Raw genomic sequence first — 17838 nt, 5'->3', positions numbered from 1 at the left:
CACCAAATGTTTCCAAACAGTTGAAGAACTAGAGTGTCCTGGTCAAGTAATTAGCTTTGTGTCTGCAAAGTTGCATCTAACTCACAGGCTGTTTTCTCTCATCATTGTCTTGCCTCTTCTTCTGCCCTACTAAGCTGCAGAGTGAAGGACTTGGGCACATTCGGTTCTTCCTGTAAGTTTAGATTGCATCCCAGGGATCTCGGGGTTCCACCATGCAGTTCCCAATGCAGACCACTCTGGTATCAATAATTATAACACCACTAATTTGAAGAGAATCTACCAGTTTTCTGCTCCTTTGTTGTCATCTCTATCATGAAGTTTATAGGGTATGTGTTTTGGGGGTCCCATCTGCCCCAGCCCCCAGGATTTCACTGTGTAGCTCTGACTATCCTAGAGCTCTGTGTATAGACAAATTGGCCCAAACTCACAGAGATCTACCTGCATCTGCCCATCAAATGCAGGGATTAAAAGTATACACCACTATGCCCATCTGTTCTTTTGGATTTTTATCCAGCCCCCGGGAGAAGTTGCTTTGGCAGTTGGTGGGGACTGTCTTTATAGTTTTCTAAGTCTCCTAGGTTGGATTTAGTTAGCAGGTCAGTGGTGGCATACACCTTTAATCCCAGAATTTGTTTGAGACCAACCTGGTCTACAAAGTGACTTTCAGGACACCCAAGGCTACACAGAGAAACCAAAAAACCAAAACAAAATCTCCCTTATATTGTCTCTCCAAAGAAGAGACTCTTGAAAGCCTTTTTTTCCCTTTAATTTTAAATTTATTTTAATTGGTTTCCTTGCACATATGTATGTGTGAGGTTGTAGGGTTTTCTAGAACTGGAGTTACAGAGAATTGTGAGCTGCTGTATGGATGCTGGGAATTAAACTTGGACCCTTTGAAAGGGAAGTCAATACTCTCAACCACTGAGCCAGGTCTCTAGCTCCAAACCTATCTTATGTTCAAAAAAGCCCAGTGACATTGAAGTTATTATTTCCCTTGTCATAGGCCATTGAGGTGGGAAAAGGGGTGATCATTTATAGGTAGGTTTACTGTTATCACACAGTTGCTTAGTATGAGCTTGATGTGTGGTTAATGTCCAAGAAGTGGTTAGTAGTTGGAAAACCATTACAGTCTGAGGAATGAAGTTCATGCCTTTTAAAAACAATGCTTTGTATTTGTTTCTCCATGGTGGGACACTGTATAGTATATTGAAGATCACTGGGTAATACAGAGAGGAGGGCTGGGTGTCCTTCTCTTTGTTGGTTGCTGATAGATAGGTGTTTTCTGGCTCTTGCTATTCTGCTTGGTGAAGACCTTGTGCATCTTTCTACCACAGAAAAGCTCGTATCCAGAAGTCTGGTCTGAATATTCAACCTCTCTTTTTTCTTTGCTCAAAATAATGTAATGAACTCAGCTTATCCTTTTGCTCCAACTTTGTTTTCTCTCTTCACTGTCTTGTCTCCCTCTTTCCTACTGAAGGGTAAAGGACTTGAGTATATCTTAATAACTACAGCTATATATTTAACATTAAAGAATTTCTCTGTCAGGAACTGTGAGGAATCATTTATTGTAACAGGACTTGGGTAGGATTCTAAAATGAAAAGACAGGGTCTCACTTTGTAGCCCTGGCTGGCTTGAAACTCACTATGTAGAACAGACTCTTGAGCTACCAGATATATGAATGCTGGGATTAAAGACATGTACCACCATGCCCAGCTTTGGTAAGATTCTTACACTTATTTGTTGCCATAAATTTCAGAAAACACTTGCTGGTTTCATGGTAGTAGCGTTGGAGGCCAGGATTGCAGTGATGAATGCTTTTAGAGTTTAGAATTTAGTATAGGGAAGCAGATGTGTAAATACAGAAGTGCAGCAGCAGATAATGCAGCTGGAGTTCGGGAAGGAATTTCAGAATCTCAAGAATCTGCATGAGAGGAAACAAAGGTTTTTCCTTGAAGAGTTTCATCAGGACTATCAGTCACATTAAGGGATTTGTACTTGGAAAATTCCTTTGTCCTCAGCAGCTTTCGTCACCACATCTGAGATCGGCTGCAGTCCTGTTTTATAGATGCGCAGGCTCTCTTAACCCCAGTCAGTACTAATACTGTGATATTGGAGCCATCTAGTAAATGGGAGCAACAGTAATTTTTACTAAAAACAGTTGTTTTTATTTAGAAAATTCCCCCAATGCTTAACTTTCTTCTTTTTTTAATTAATTTATTTTCTCATTTACTTTATGTATATGGATGTTTTGTCTGCATGTATGTCTGCACAGTACATATATGCATGGTGCTCCGAGAATCTGGAAGGTGTCAGATCTCTTCAGACCGACTGGAGTTACAGACAGTTGTGAGCTGCCATGTGGTTGCTGGGGATTGAACCCAGGTGCTCTGGAAGAGCAGACAGTGCTCTTAACCTCTGAGCCATCTCTCCAGCCCCCCAATGCTTGACTTTCTAATATTTTACTAAATTCTCCCAGTGACATGTATGAGGAAGATCCTATAATATTTCCATTTTTCAGATAAGAAAACTGGACTGACAAGATGGCTTAGCAGTTAAGTCACTTGTCAAGCTTGATCTGAGTTCTGTCCTCAACGCATGGTAGAAGGAGAGAACCAACTTCTGCAAGTTGTCCTTTGACTTATGGTGTACATATGTGCTTCTTTCCCACTCTTAATAAATTAATATGTAATAAAAATAAGAAAGTTAAGGCACAGAGAGATTAAATCACTTACTTAGCATCCTAACACTTGATACCTGAGGAAGCTCATCTTGTACCCAGGTCATTGCCTTAAAACGGCCCCAAGGTGTGAGCATGGTGTAGCAAGCTACACCTGCAGTTTGAACTGCTTAGAAGGCTCAGGTTGTAGGATCATTTCCACTCACAAGTTCAAACTAGATAACACAGGCCTGCCTCAAAAAGGAAAAATAGATGCCTCTACCTCCACAAAGGACATTGAGACTGTTAGTATAATTCTTTCTTTCAAGAGTTATAAAGTCAGGGCTGGAGAGATGGCTTCATGGAAAAAAAATATTGTAAAGCTGAGAAGTTAAATATTTAACAAAGTTAAAGTGGTGTTTACCACTCTAGTGGGCAGCATGAACCTGGAAGAGCAGGGACTAAAAATGAAGTGGCCTAAAGTCTCATGCAGTAGCCAACTTTGTTTGGAACATCAGGCAGTTTATACTCTGAGAGTTAAGAAGAGTCACCCAAGGAAGGTATATAATTACTAGGATAAACCACGGGTTGCAAAAATATTTTCCCTTAGAGATATATAAACAAATAACAATAGATATCTGTAATGAATAATCTAAAGTCAAGTCACTCCTATATGCTATACTGGGAGGGGCATGAAAGCACATTCCAAGAACAAGTCCATGTTTTTGAAGAAACGGAGGTCACAAGATTCATGACTTTTTTTCTTTTTCTTTGAAATTTTCTTACAAGTATTCAGAATCCCCCCCACACACACACCCACCATTCTTGTACTGTGTTCTGACACATGATAAGCAGTAATTATTTATATTACAAGAAGTGATTCCTAAAGGCTGATATGGCTTGCTTGAACTTTTGCACAGATGTCTCCACATTTTCTCTCTCCTGCATCTTTGTTTCTTAAAAGGCAGGCATAGGGAAAGGAGAGACGTAGAGGTGATTGTGCATGGTTTTTAGCTCAGTTCAGTTCAGGAGATAGTCCTTGAGCACCTACTGTGGGTCTCTCCTGACAGGCAGTGAGGATGCTGAGATAAAATAGATGGTGTTTGCTGTTGTATTAGGATGAAGACAGGCTAGGAAGAGGTGACACTGAGACATCATTTTGATAATGGTCTCCTCAGATGGACTTCAGCCAGCACATTAGACCTACAGTCCATGCCTCATACCACAGCCAGCAAGGCATTCATATTAATTGTTAAAATAATCACCCATATCCTTGTCCTCCTTAAGGTACTGTTATTAATGTAGAAAGCAGTAATACCTTAAGGTATTATTTAAGTCTTCTCAACACTTGAATTGGTAAATTCTATTTTGATGTTAGAATGCTGGTAAGGCTGAGGAGAGAGAGTCCTTGTGCTGAGAACTGTGCTTTAGGAAAGGATTTATGTCTCCCTAGGCTTCCTGTCTGGTTATCTGATGGGCTTCTTAGTTATCACATACTTTATAGTATCTTGTACCCAAGCAATTTTTCTCCCTAATTTGGCAGAATGAACAAGAAATGGGAAGATTTCTGAGGTCAGACAATGAACTGAGTGGTTTCTAAGATTAGAGGCTATGCCAAGGCAATGAGGGCTTATTGAGTATTATTGTATGAGGAACTTGCAAATAGTCAGTCTGTGTCTGTGAGCATTAGCACCCCTGCTGTGTCTGGCAATGTGCTAAGTGAGTGGAAAATAGTAGAAAAGTTCTGTGCTGTTTGGTGAGAGAAGACTTAACTTGAGAGAAAGAGAAGTCAGCATGAGAACAGGATACTCTGCCCAGGGATTTTAATTGGTGGGTTAGACTCTGAAGAGCACTTAAGGTGTGCCTCCTTACAGAACATTGTGGCTTGTCACACAGGAATAAATACTGGCTCTCATGCAACAAAGTCTTCCTGATATACTGTCATCCAGTTCTCTGGTGTCATTTTCTGCAGCATGAATCCTTATGTATCCCAGATTATGTACTTATTATTTTCAAGCTACAAGGCAAGTTAAGCCTTAAACATTTGACTGTTTCCACTTCCCCTAGATGTGGACTGACTTCATTTTGTCCCTCTTAACAAGATTAGAATTTCTTGATGATTCCTTTAAGGAGTGCACATAGGCATTAGATACTATAGTCCTGGAGAACTATTGGGTTGTGAGCTGTCTGAGGTGGGTGCTGGGAATCAAACCTGCATTCTTTGCAAAAGAGTATAAACATTCTTAACCCCTGACTTATGTCTTGCCCCAACAAATGCTTTCTTGATAAATCAGTAAATAAATCTTTTTGTTGTTCCTTTGTCTGAGAAACTATAATTATTTCCTTGTAGCATTCAAAACTCTGTGAAGAAAAAAAGCCGGTAAACAAAATCAGAAGACTATTCATTTTCACCTGGGCAGAACAACAGATGAGAATTTGTTTTCCCCTAATTCACACAGTTATACATAAGCACAATATAATATATGATCCTGTTTGCCATGAAAGTGGCAGTCATTCAAGATAGCACTGTAAATTGTTACAGCCATTTGGGAAAGCAATTAGGCTGCATATCTCAAACTGTAAAAATGTTCATACATATGACCAGTAATTCTGCTTCTGGCAATCTATCCCAAGAAAATATATAGTATCTAGAATAAACTTTCCCTCAGATGATATTATTTATATATTTATAATAATAATATGAGAAGTTAGAAAAAGCTGCAAAGAATACCAGTCTAGACTATTAAAAAATTCATTTAGTTATTAAAGCAGTAGTTCTACAGACTGATACTTATTGAAAACTATGAACAAATAAAGATGCTATTATATATACTGTCTAATTATGTTAATTTGGAAAAAGGTTATACTGGGCATAGTTTGTTTATGCATGTAGTCTAGCATTCATGAGAGCAAGGCAAGAAGATTGAGTTTAGTGCCATCTTGGGTGACAGTGCAAGACCATGTCTCAAAATAGAACAAATTAAACAAATGATCTAACTCTGTAATACACAAGAAGAAAAACACTGGAAAGAAATAATAGCACATTAATATACTATAAGAAAAGTGGGGGTTTATATGGTTTTGGGGGTGCAGGTTGTATGGTAATTTAAAATAATAGTCATTAAATGAAGCAAATTCTCACTCAAATGGCCATATAGGCATTTAAAAATAATAAAGTACATTTTTAAAATCTTGATTTCTATCTTAAACAAGAAACAATGTGGTAATACTTTTAGTGGCAATAGAGGATTAATTTTAATAATTAATAATAGAGGTGGTAATGGCGGTGGCGCATGCCTTGGGAGGCAGAGGCAGGCAGATCTCTGACTTTGAGACCAGTCTAGTTGACCTACAGAGCATGTTCTAGGACAGCCAAGACTACACAAAGAAACCCTGTCTTGAGATTCCCCCCACCCGACTCCCCCAAAAAAAGCAAACAAAAAATGGAAGGCAAATTACAAAAGAACTATTACTTAGGCAGGTGGTAGTGTTCACACCTTTAATCACAGCACTCAGGAGCCAGAGGCAGGTGGATCTCTGTAAGTTCGAGGCCTAAAGACAACCATAGCAGAGTCCTAAATTACATTTGAGTCATCACCCATATATCCGCCTGAATGTGGGAAATAAAAAAAGCCATAGCCAGTGAGTGCATTTGTTGTCTTTAGAATCAAGCCTTTTGTGAGGGATGGTGGTCAGAATTTTCAAGGAGAAGGATTGTTGTAATGAGGAAAATATAGATTCTACTTGAAAGGATTTTGATCAGCCCGTATACTTGAGAGGCAACACACTTGGTTTGCAATGCCAATTTGTACTATCCTGTTCTTCCGACTGATTATCTGCCTGTGAAGATTTTCCACCCTTAGGGGGTCTTCTTTCGTGCAGCTACATAGCAAACTCAGGTAACACAGCATGAAATCTCCCTCTATCTTCACAACACCTATATTGCACAGGGACAGGACAGAAATTTTATTTCTCCTTTACAGGGGGGAACCTTGAGATTTTTGTTGTTTTGAGACAAGGTCACACAGTGTAGCTGGGTCTGGTAATCTGCCTGGCTTAGTCTTGAGAGGGTAGGATAGGGATGGGGGCACATTGGGATTAGAGGTCTGCACTACCCCACCTGCTGGGGAACCTTGTGCTTTGAAGAAGTAAAATACCTTTCCAAGGTCTCTCAGCTAGTAGAGTTGGGATTAACTTTCAGCCCGATAAGGGATGGGCTAAACACCCTCTCTGTTATTCTTTATTTTCTCTAGTATAGATCCAAAAAGGGTAATATGTGCACAACCGTGGCACAGCTCTATGCAGTGATTGGAGTAGCCACAGACTATAGAGATTCCAGCAGATGCAGTATACTGAATGAACAGGGATGACTTAACAGTTTCAGCCCTCAAGGCTTACTTGTCCATATAGAGATTAATCTGTGTGTCTGGTTCTCACGGCATAAGGAAGCTTTTTGGGGGACCTTGCCTTAAGGGTTCTTTTTCTGTTCTCCTCACCTTGGATTCTTTGTATGTTCAATAGACTGCTTTTTTATTCCAGATACCCATTCATTATTTATTTATTGAGCACTTGATGGACACCCAGTCCTGTGACCTTCAGAATCATCCCTGTGGAGTTAAAAGACAAGTCTTTACTAGAATTTGGTGACCCATTTGAAGAGTCTTGATTGTATCCAGTGATTGTACTGTTCTCTTCATCATAGTTTGACTCTAGGTTATTGTCAAAGTAGAGCTGACCACCTGTCTCATTATAACCTCAAGGAAAAATTTTTTAAGTTCTAGCAGTAATAATCATGGTAGGAGGAGCTAATATATGCATGCTTTGTTTGCATTTGAGTGCCAGGATTAGAGGCCTGTTCTACCCAACCTAACCTTATTTGCGTGCTTTGGAATGTTTTAGAAGTGTACATGAATTTAGTTGTTTTATCTTCCAATAACCCTATTGATATGAATAGCTGCCCTGTTTTAAGATGAGATATCTTCACAAATGATGTATTTTGGAGGCTAGAAAGATAGCTCAGTGGTTTAGAACACTTGTTGCTCTTGGACAGGACCAGGGTTGAGTTCCCAGTACCCCCATTGTGGCTCACAACTATATGTAACTCTAGTTCCAGGGGACTCAATACCATCTTCTGACTTCTGAAGGCATCAGGAGGTACATGGTACACATACATACATACATACATACATACATACATACATACACACACACACACACACACACACACACACACACACACACACACACCCCACTAATACATATAAAACAAATCTAAATAAAAAATTTAAAAAGATAGAGTTAGCATATTTCATGAAGGTTACATCACACAACTAGTTCAGTAATGGGATGAAAGGATGTGGTTTCAAAGATTATTTATTCTCATGACTACAGTTCATGGTTCCTTACAAGGGAAAGATATTCAAGTGCTGACTTTTGCTTGATGGCAAGCTGTATGGGTTTTTTGTGTTGTTTGTTTGAAATAGGATCTCTCCACTTAGCCTGGCTGTCTTGGAACTCAATATGTAGATCAGACTCACCTCAAACTCACAGAGGTCTGCTTGCCTCTGCTTCCTGCTTTGCTTGACTTAAAGGTATACACCACTGTGGCCAACTTATTTTGTTTTTTAAAGTGTATTTTTTTTTAAAGATTTATTTTATGTGTTTTGCCTGCCCTTTGAGGCCAGAAGAAGACATTGGGTCTCTTGGAACTGGAGTTAACAGTTGTTAGCTGCCTTGTGGGTACTGGAAATTGAACCCAGGTCCTCTGGTAGAGGAACCAATACTCTTAACTGCTGAGTCAGTGCAACTCAGGCCATGCATTTAATGCCAACTCACAGCAAGTTGTTTCTTTCTCTGTAATGCGTATTGTTAGTTCTGCTTGTACTAAAAATAACACTAGGTATTCTCTTTTCGGGGTAGGGGCAAGGTATAGTTGTGAGTACCAGGACAGCCAGGGTTACATAAAGGGATCCTATCTTTAAAAAGGGGGGTGGGGTGGTTAAAATAGAAAGAAGTTTGTACACTGAAAATTTAGCTGTGCATAAATAAGGTACAAAAACGTCAGGCGTTGGTGGCACACGCTTTTAATCCCAGCACTGGGAAGGCAGGCGGATCTCTGTGAGTTCGAGGCCAGCAGAGCAAGTTCTCAAAAGCAATACAGAGAAACCCTGTCTCAAAAAACAAACAAACAAACAAATAAATAAATAAATAAATAAATAAAGTACAAGGTATACAAGTAGCTCTTGTATGCATTCTCAGCTAGCCACAGTCTTAGGTATGTAGTCTTTTGGGGGAATGAATTTGTTATTTCTGTTACTCTTAACTTCCTAGATGAAAAGAGAGGCTGATGTATAAACAGCTACAATACAAGACTGAACATAATAAGAGGGGTTAGAGATGTTTCAGTGGTTAAAATACTTACTGTGCAAGCACAGGCATCTTGTGTTTGGATCACTGATGTCCACCATGCCAGATGCAGCATTCCATGTTTGTTACCTTGGTTCTTGGGCAGGGGCCTGACATAGGCAGATCCTGAAATCATTATAGCAGACCTGGGTTTAGTCTCAAAAAAACTAAGGTAGCCAGCAATAGAGAAAGCTACCTGAAGTTGACCTCCACCCTCCACACATAAACACATGCACAAGCACTCATGCACACACATGTACACTCACACAAATAGTAACAAATGTAGGACATGGCTTTTCTTTTCATTTTGTTTGTTTGTTTGTTTTGTTTTGTTTTTTTGAGACAGGGTTTCTCTGTGGCTTTAGAGGCTGTCCTGGAACTAGCTCTTGTAGACCAGGCTGGTCTCGAACTCAAAGAGATCTGCCTGCCTCTGCCTCCCGAGTGCTGGGATTACAGGTGTGCGCCACCACTGCCTGGCCTCTCTTCTTTCTTTTTTCTTTTTTGGTTGAATTTCTTTATTTTTTGTCTTTTTTTATTTTTTATTTTAATTAGATTATTATTTTACATGTCAACCCCAGGTCCCTCTCCCTCCCCTCCTCCCCTGCTCCCCCAATTAATACCCTACCTATCCTATAACCTTTCCACTCCCCAGGGAGGGTGAGGCCTTATGTAGGGGGTCTTCAGAGTCTATCATATCCTTTGGGATAGGGCCTAGGCCCACCCCCTTATGTCTAGGCTCAGGGAGTATTCCTCCATGTGGGATGGGCTCCCAAAGTCCATTCCTATGCTAGGGATAAGTACTGATCCACTACAAGGGGCCATAGGTTTCTGAGGTCTTCTCACTGGCACTCACATTCAGGGGATCTGGATCAGTCCCATGCTGGTTTCCCAACTGGGGAGGTCAGCTGTTTCTGTGGGTTTCACCAGCCTGGTATGGACCCCTTGCTCATCAGTCCTCCTTCTCTGCAACTGGATTTCAGTTCAGTTCAAGGTTTAGCTGTGGGTGTCTGCTTCTACTTCCACCAGCTGCTGGATGAAGGCTATAGGATGGCATATAAATTAGTCATCAGTCTTATTATCAGGGGAGGGCATTTAAAGTAGCCTCTCCTCTGTTGCTTAGCTTGTAAGTTGGTATCATCTTTGTAGCTCTCCGACATTTCCCTAGTGCCAGATTTCTCTTTAAATCTATAATGTGTCCCTCTATTATAGTATCTCTTACCTTGCTTTCTTCTGTTTTTCCCCCAACTCAACCTCCCTGCCCCGTCATGTCCTCCTCACCCCTCCTCTTCTCCCCTTCTCATTCTCCTAGATCCCTCTCCCCCCTACCCCCATGCTCCCAATTTGCTCAGATCTTGTCTCTTTGCCCTTCTCCAGGGGACCATGTGTGTCTCTCAGGGTCTGGATATGGCTTTTCAATCCTGCTTGGTTTCCTTTTTCTTTTGGTGTATAGAAAGACAAACCAGGAATATCATTCTTCTGGAATATGTCCTCTTCTTAGGCCTCTGGCACCAGAAGTTTGTTCTAGTTCTTGTTAAACCTAAATCATCTTCCCTTGTACATGATCTACAGAGTAGATAACCAAGATAAATTACCCCTAGAAGAACATATCCTTGGCCTGCCTATTCTCTTTGCTCTTAAAAGGATGGTGGTGGCAATTTTTAGAAAGTAGTCTTGACATCAAAGTCTAAAAAATTCAAGCTAAATGACTTAATGACTTGAAAGAAATGAAATTAATTGTTTTGTTTTCTAGTGTTTGATAGGGCAGGGCCTGGAACCTATCTGTTATTGCTAGTTCACTCTAAGTATGAAAAATTGAGAGTAAATATTTAGAAACCTTGGTTGCTTGGCATTTTCTTCTATCAGGACTTAGGTGTGATAAATTAGAATTTTGCACTCGGGAGGCAGAGGCAGGCGGATCTCTGTGAGATTGAGGACAGCCTCCAAAGAGAAACCCTGTCTCCAAAAACCAGAAAAAAATATAATAGATTAGAATTTTAAAAAACAAAAAACTAATCCTTCATGAATAGTTTTGAGAAATACTGGCTTACTTGGTTATTATTAGTATGATAAAATAGAAAAGAACTTCAGTCTTCTGGTCTATTAAACAATCAATACCTACCTCAAAGAATTGCTTTATTGATGATTTGATGGTAGATATTTGGGTTACTTAATATACTTGTTCACATCACTTAATCCTCACCACCACACTAAAGCACATTTTTTCTGAGACTGGGTACGTTATAGGGCTGTAAGTGAATTTGGATCTGCATGGAGCTATGCTGTTTTCTGCATAGAGTGTGCAAAAGAACTCTTCCTTGTCCCGTAGTGTAGGGGATGCTGTAGCCACGCCTGCTTAGGGGCTGGCTTTTCTACCATGGTAGCTGGGTACACTAATGGCGTACGAGAAGCAACCTTAGAAGAATAGTCATGATAGCTGGGTGGAGTAGGTGCCTCAGATTGGAGTGATTCTGCCTCTGAGGCATCCCAATGATCTTTAAGCCTAGTAATGGCATCCTTATGAAAAGTTTCAATCTCCTTAATCATAAAAGATTCCAAGCATGTTAGTGAATCTGTAAATTGCTCTAACTGCTCCTCTACACATTTTTCTAGGTCTTTAATACGGTAGTCCTTAGGCAACATCTGGATAGTATGGAAACTGCCTTCTAGGTATTTGAGTCTAGATTCGAGGTCATGATTTGCTGATTTTGAGTCCTCAGCAATCGACCATATGGACCTATCTAATCTGTCAGTCCTGTACTGTAGTAAATTATCTTCTAAACATTCAAATATAGACTCAAATTTGTGATCTGCTACCTTAGATGCTTCAATAATTGATGGAATGGCATTGTCCAGTTCTTCAACCCTATCCTGGGTATTTTGCACCTTTGCATCTAGTTTTTGGGTAACAGTGTCTATCTGAGTTTCTAGCTGGCTACAGATATTCTTTAGTTCACATGGTCCTCTGACACCCTAGCCTCTAACGCCTCAGACATGGAGGATCTCTCTGTGTTTATCTTATCATTAATATGCTGCATCTCATCTTGGGTAACAGACAACTCTGTCTTTAGCGTATTGGACACAGAGCCAAGCTTATCATCCAATTTCTGTTCCACTTGCTGCACAATTGTGATCTGACCTAATCTGTTCTCCAAAACCTCATTGCGTAAAGCTGTTATTTCTTGCAAGCAGGTGGTGAGGTTATCTTTGTCCCTGTTCCTGAGCCCTCTGGCTAGTAATATTACTTGTATCAGCAAGCTAACTGCCATTACGGCATAAGTCTGGTAATTGGCAGATTAGCATCCTCCTCAAACACTGAATTCACGTAATAAGCAAAAATATTATCAATTTTAGCAAATGATAAATATTCTGCCATAATTTTACCTGATTTCTACTCCAGATGCAGTAACTATCTTTGACCAGCAGGTGGTGCAGGCATTCAGCTACTCAGCACCGCTTTTGGCAGTGGTCGGTCAGGCAAGATGGTCACAAAGGTGGAAAGAGGTCACAAAAGTGGCTATGCTTATCTTAGAGAGTATATGGCGTTGGAGCCGCAACCTCTGAAAGAGATGTGGCTTTAAAGCAGCAGCAAGGGGAAGAGAGGGTGGGGGGCTGCTGAAAGCCAAGGCCTACTTCCGAGGCCTCTCGGCTAAGGGCAGGAAGCCTCCGGGCATGGGTAGGCTGCAGTCCGAGCTGTTCTGGTGGCTGCAGCTAGAAACTTCGACAGTAACCATGGGGAGGTCTGTGGAAATTTCCTAGCTGGGCTGTCGGTTCTCAGCAGCTTATCAGCAGCCAGAAAGCGCTTGTGTGGTGCGGCGGGTAGGCTGGGAGCACCTGTGGAAGGAGGGATCTTTCCCTGCCTAGGCCGCAGTCCAGGTGGGACCTGCAGGCTGTCCCAAATGGAGGCTAGATTTACAATATCCCACTTCTGACACCAGATAATGTGGGAAATTACCAATATGGAGCCAGGTAGAAATACAAGGGATTTTAATAGGGAAAAGGCCTTACTTACAGAGTGACCTAGCCAGCTGGTGGGCAGCAATCTGTACAGCAAGCTAAAAGTGAAACCGAAAGCAGGCTACCACGAAAGTGTCCCTCACTCTACATCACCCTCACCATGCCCTCACAGGCGTGGTCAGGCACACCTTTAGCTAGGCCCTAAGCAGGTGTGGCTACAGCATCCCCTATAATTGCTTAGGGGCTGGCTACAGCATCCCCTACACAGTAGAGTTCCAATTCTGTCACTAACCTAACTTAGTTTTTGACCTTAAGCAAGTCACTTTGTCTGGTTCTTAATTTTCTCATTTACTTGCCATGATTGAGTGACCATATTTTATCATCTTACATTCCTTAGTATCTAGCATGATCAGGGCTTAGCGTGTTAATGGGTATTGAATACTGTGGCCACTGATTGTAATAGAGGTTTTCAGTTTGTTTTATCTGAACATCCTAGGTATTTTATCTTATGCCTTTCCTCTAGAGGATCATGTTTCATATTATTTACGTGTGTGTGTGTGTGTGTGTGTGTGTGTGTGTGTGTGTGTGTGAGAGAGAGAGAGAGAGAGAGAGAGAGAGAGAGAGAGAGAGAGAGAGAGAGAGAGAGAGAGAGAGAGAGAGGAGAGTTCTACCTGCATGTATCGTGCAGGCCAGAGGAGGGCACCAGATTTCATTATGGATGGTTGTGAGCCACTGTGGTTGCTGGGAATTGAACTCTCAGGACTTCTGGAAAAGTAGCCAGTGCTCTTAACCACTGAGCCACCCATCTCTCCAGCCCCCATGAATGAATGAATACATACATACATACATACATACATACATACATACATACATACATACATACATACATACGAATAATGTTACTTCCTCATGTCTATTTTAGGCAATCTCTAACCTGAATACTTTGAGATAACCAATATGGCACTATGGGATGTGTCTAAAGTAAACAACCAGGGTTATTATAAGGTAAAGGTAGAAGGGGCCGGCTCAAAAGTCAGAAAAAGTACTCTTGTCTATTGTTACTCTATGGGGCTTGGGCCTGGGGCAGCCCTGCCAGGCCTGAGTAATGGCTGCAGCCTGGAGCAAGGTTTTCTGTGCACTGTATTGGGGTCTCCAGTAATTGGAACATGGCACTTTCCAACTTATAATGGATAGCAGAACAAGAGGGGCATTTGTCACTGCCTGACTTCCCTACAGGAAAAAAGCTCATAAGTCACAGCTGACAAACCCTTTGATGATTTTTAAACTTCATTTACAGCAAAGAATAGCTATAATCAAGCAACAGCAAGCAGTGACTAATCTTGCTACATTATCACTGTGAGGAGCCAGCCTCGTGAGGTATGAGAAGTGGGAGGGGTCTGTTTTGCAGTTTCATAGTAATTGTGGATTGGCTCTTGGGCTTGTGAGTGTGCTCTAGGAAAGACCACATGAATTTGCCTGAAGGATCAGAAGCTGACCAACCGTAGACTCAGCATTGAAGCCATTGAACTAACTCTTGTCTGGTCTCACTCAGATTTGTGCCACCTCTGGCTTCAGTGGGACACCATCATCTGCTTCAGTAAGAGGCTTAAAAGATAAAATAGTTGAGGTAGATAGTAAGGACTCTTTATGATTGCCCATGTATACAGACCTGGAAGGGTCTTTTGTTGTCTAAAATCTAATGTTTTGTGTTCCAGAGGATGACCTATGGCAGCCATATTTTGGGTTTTGAACAAATGAGCTAAGTATATAGCACCCAAAATAAAAGAATAAATATCGGCCGGGCAGGAGTGGTGCACCAACCTGGTCTACAAAGAGAGTTCTAGGACAGGCTCCAAAGCTGTAGAGATACCCTGTCTTCAAAAACCAAACAAACAAACCAAAAAAAAAAAAAAAAAAAAAAAGAATAAATATCAAATGATAGATAGATACACAGATAGATGATAGATAGGCAAGCAAAGCATCATATCAAGTTCTTAAAACATCCAGCAGAAATTCACTGGGGGAAGCCTCTTTAAGTCAGTCAAATCAGCTAGAGTTCCCAATAGTGAGTCCCTAGTAGTGTCCCCCTTGAGTGAGGGTCCCAAGTAAAAGAACAAATAGCATAGTACCCAATTTGATATTTTCTCCATGGCTGGACTTTGAGCTTTTCTTTACCACTGTAGGTAGTTTTATATTGTGGGAAAAATGATAGCATTTTTACCTTTTAGCTATTCTCAAATCAAATAGCTTTACTTTGGGGTTATTTTGTTGTACTTTTTCTCCTTGTCAGAGATTTGACAAGACAAATTTGAAAGACACCACCCAGTTAAGAGGACCAATTTATCTTTAGATAAGGGGCCTTGGAGGATACTTTTGAGACAAACATGCTTGGGTCTGAAAACAGCAAGGGAACCCTGATTCGAGGACTAGTTTCTCAGTGAGTTCAAGTAGCACAAGGCAGTTTACCAGTATAATGTATATTGTATAGATTATATGGACATTACTGGTAAAGGCAGGATCATTCTTATGGATGGAGAAATCACTGAGAGTGATCTCATGGAGAAGGAAGAACATAAATGATCAAAGTTGCATTAGTCTTCTCACTCTAATCAGACTAATTACTGTGGCTCTCTGAGACTCGGTTGCTTGTTAGTTTTTTAAATTTCCTCCTTTGTGGTACAGAGGAGAGAACCCAGGACTTCATGCATGCTAAGCAAGTACTCTACTACTGAGCTACATCCCCAGCCAGAGACTTGGCTTTTTAATCTGTAGAATGATGTGGATACTAATTTCATTAGGTTGATCAGGATCCTAAGGAATCCTGTGTATAAAGCTTCCATGCCTCTCCGTTAAAGGTGCTGTGTATTGTGTTCTCCTTCAGGACAAGAATAAGTGTGCATCTATCAAAGGAATAGAAGGCCATAACTGAGGTGTTGTCCCATTTCAAACTTTTGCCAGCCTACTCTGTAGGTCCATTTACAGAAGCAGGTGAGGCAGACAAGATACGAGCTTCCATGTGGACACTGAGAATTGGATTTGGGTCCACCAGAAGAGCAGTCAGTACTCTTTAACTGCTGAGCCATCTCAGGCTTGGTGGCAAGTGCCATTATCAGCTGAGCCATCTCACTGGCCCCCTGCAAACTATCTCTGGCCATAGCAGAATAGCTTTAATTCTGCTTGCCAGTTGAGGATTCTGAAGCCTAGCAAGTGCTAGGGCTGAGCTCATAAGTTGACAGGACTAGATTTGGAACTCAGTCCTACCTGATTCTAAAGTTTATGCTGTTTTTGCTATTTCATCGTGTTTGGGGGTGGGGTGGGAAACTAACAACAGTAACAAACTGGATTCCCAAAAATGCCTTTTTTTTTTTTTTTCTTTTCTTTTCTTTTTTTTATTTTGAGACAGGATCTTAACTATGTAGCCCTGGCTGGCCTGAAACTATTTAGACTACCCTGGCCTGGACTTGCAGAAATACACCTGCTTTTGCCTTCCAAGTTCTGGGATTAAAGGCCTGTGCCACTATGTCTGTCGAAAGAGAGCTTCTTGACAACCAAGAGAGCAGTCTCTACTTGGTTTCTCAGCAAGGCCAGTATTGGAAACACTCAAAAGTGGTTGTTGAATGTGAGGGATAGTAATTGGGCAGTAAGAGAAATAGGTATAATCCTATATCTTTTCATTAATTTGTTGCAGATACAACAGAGCACTTTCACATTGGTTAGCTCATTTGATCACTGAAAAGATAGAGGGAGATGCTTTCTGTTTTCAGAATAAGGGTGTTGTTGTTTGTAGAAATCACATGACTTGTTTCAGGTGGTATGAACAGCCAAGCCAAAGTGGAGCCTTATGCGTCTATAGCCAGTTCAGCTTGTACTTTCATGTCTCTAGAAAGCCTTCTGTGGTTGGCTAGTTGAGAGCTGGGGTTTCTCATGGGAGTGGAAATGTCAGTGCTACTTGGGAAATTAGTTCTGTCTGGCCAGTGATGATCATTTGGGCAGTGTTAATGAGTAGGGGCCTGAAGAGTTTAATGAGATTAATAGATGTTTTGTCACCCATGGCTGCCTGGTAACTAGGTTCTCTGGACTGAGGAGTTCCTAAACACTGATCCATCTAATTGCTTGGCTTCCTCCAGGGATAGTCTCCTATCACTGACAGCTCTTTACTACTTGCTGCCCTAGGGTTATCTGAGGGTGTAAAGGCAGGAAAAAAACCAAAAGTAACCCAACGTGATTGGCTAAAACTAAGCAGCATTGGGGCAACAAGACCAAGAGAAGCAGCTCCTCTTTGGAAGTAAACATTCCATGAGGAACAGGTCCAGTCCTAGGCAGGTTTAAACACGACTTAATTCAATCTGAGAGGCAGGATTGGAAGCCTAATGAGGGAGGCATGACAAAGTTAGAGTCAGGTTTACAGTGGATAAGTCTAGACTGTGTAATGTCAGGTCCCCTCAATAGCTGTTTGACCTTACATAAATCATATAACTTCAAAAAATCTTCAGCCTTTAAAAGGGATAGGGGGATGACCAGCAATGATATTATTTTAGCCCTTTTTGATTCTATGACAAAATTGCTGTTTTATTAGCAATAAATTTATTTATTCAAGTTCTAGAGTTCAAAATGAAGGCATCTGGTTAAGTGTGCCCATGGTTCCAGGACAGGTCTTTTTTGTTGTGTTCCTACATTGTAGAAAGAAAAAGATAGTTCTGAAGAGGCTCTTTATTTTTATTTATTTTTTTATTATGTATACAGTCTTCTGCCTGTATGCCAGCAGGGGGCACCAGATTTCATTCAAGGTGGTTGTGAGCTACCATGTGGTTGCCGGGAATTG

At 41.0% G+C, this 17838-nt stretch overlaps 1 protein-coding gene across 5 annotated transcripts in view; it reads left to right on the top strand.

The window, feature by feature from the left end:
• Raly (RALY heterogeneous nuclear ribonucleoprotein) overlaps positions 1-17838 on the top strand; it is an 85018-nt gene that overhangs the window by 53505 nt on the left and 13675 nt on the right. The window contains exon 1 of one of the 5 annotated variants that reach the window (XM_027421420.2): positions 14314-14393. The exons of the other annotated variants lie outside the window; for them this stretch is intronic. The gene's annotated coding sequence lies outside the window, so the exon portion shown is untranslated. Of the gene's footprint in view, positions 1-14313; positions 14394-17838 lie in introns of those variants that run through there. 5 annotated transcript variants of the gene reach the window in all.

The sequence above is a fragment of the Cricetulus griseus genome, chromosome 6, assembly GCF_003668045.3.
Source record: "Cricetulus griseus strain 17A/GY chromosome 6, alternate assembly CriGri-PICRH-1.0, whole genome shotgun sequence".
Lineage (NCBI taxonomy): Eukaryota > Metazoa > Chordata > Mammalia > Rodentia > Cricetidae > Cricetulus > Cricetulus griseus.
Note: the sequence above shows the minus strand (reverse complement) of the source record. Positions and strands in the feature narration are given on the sequence as shown.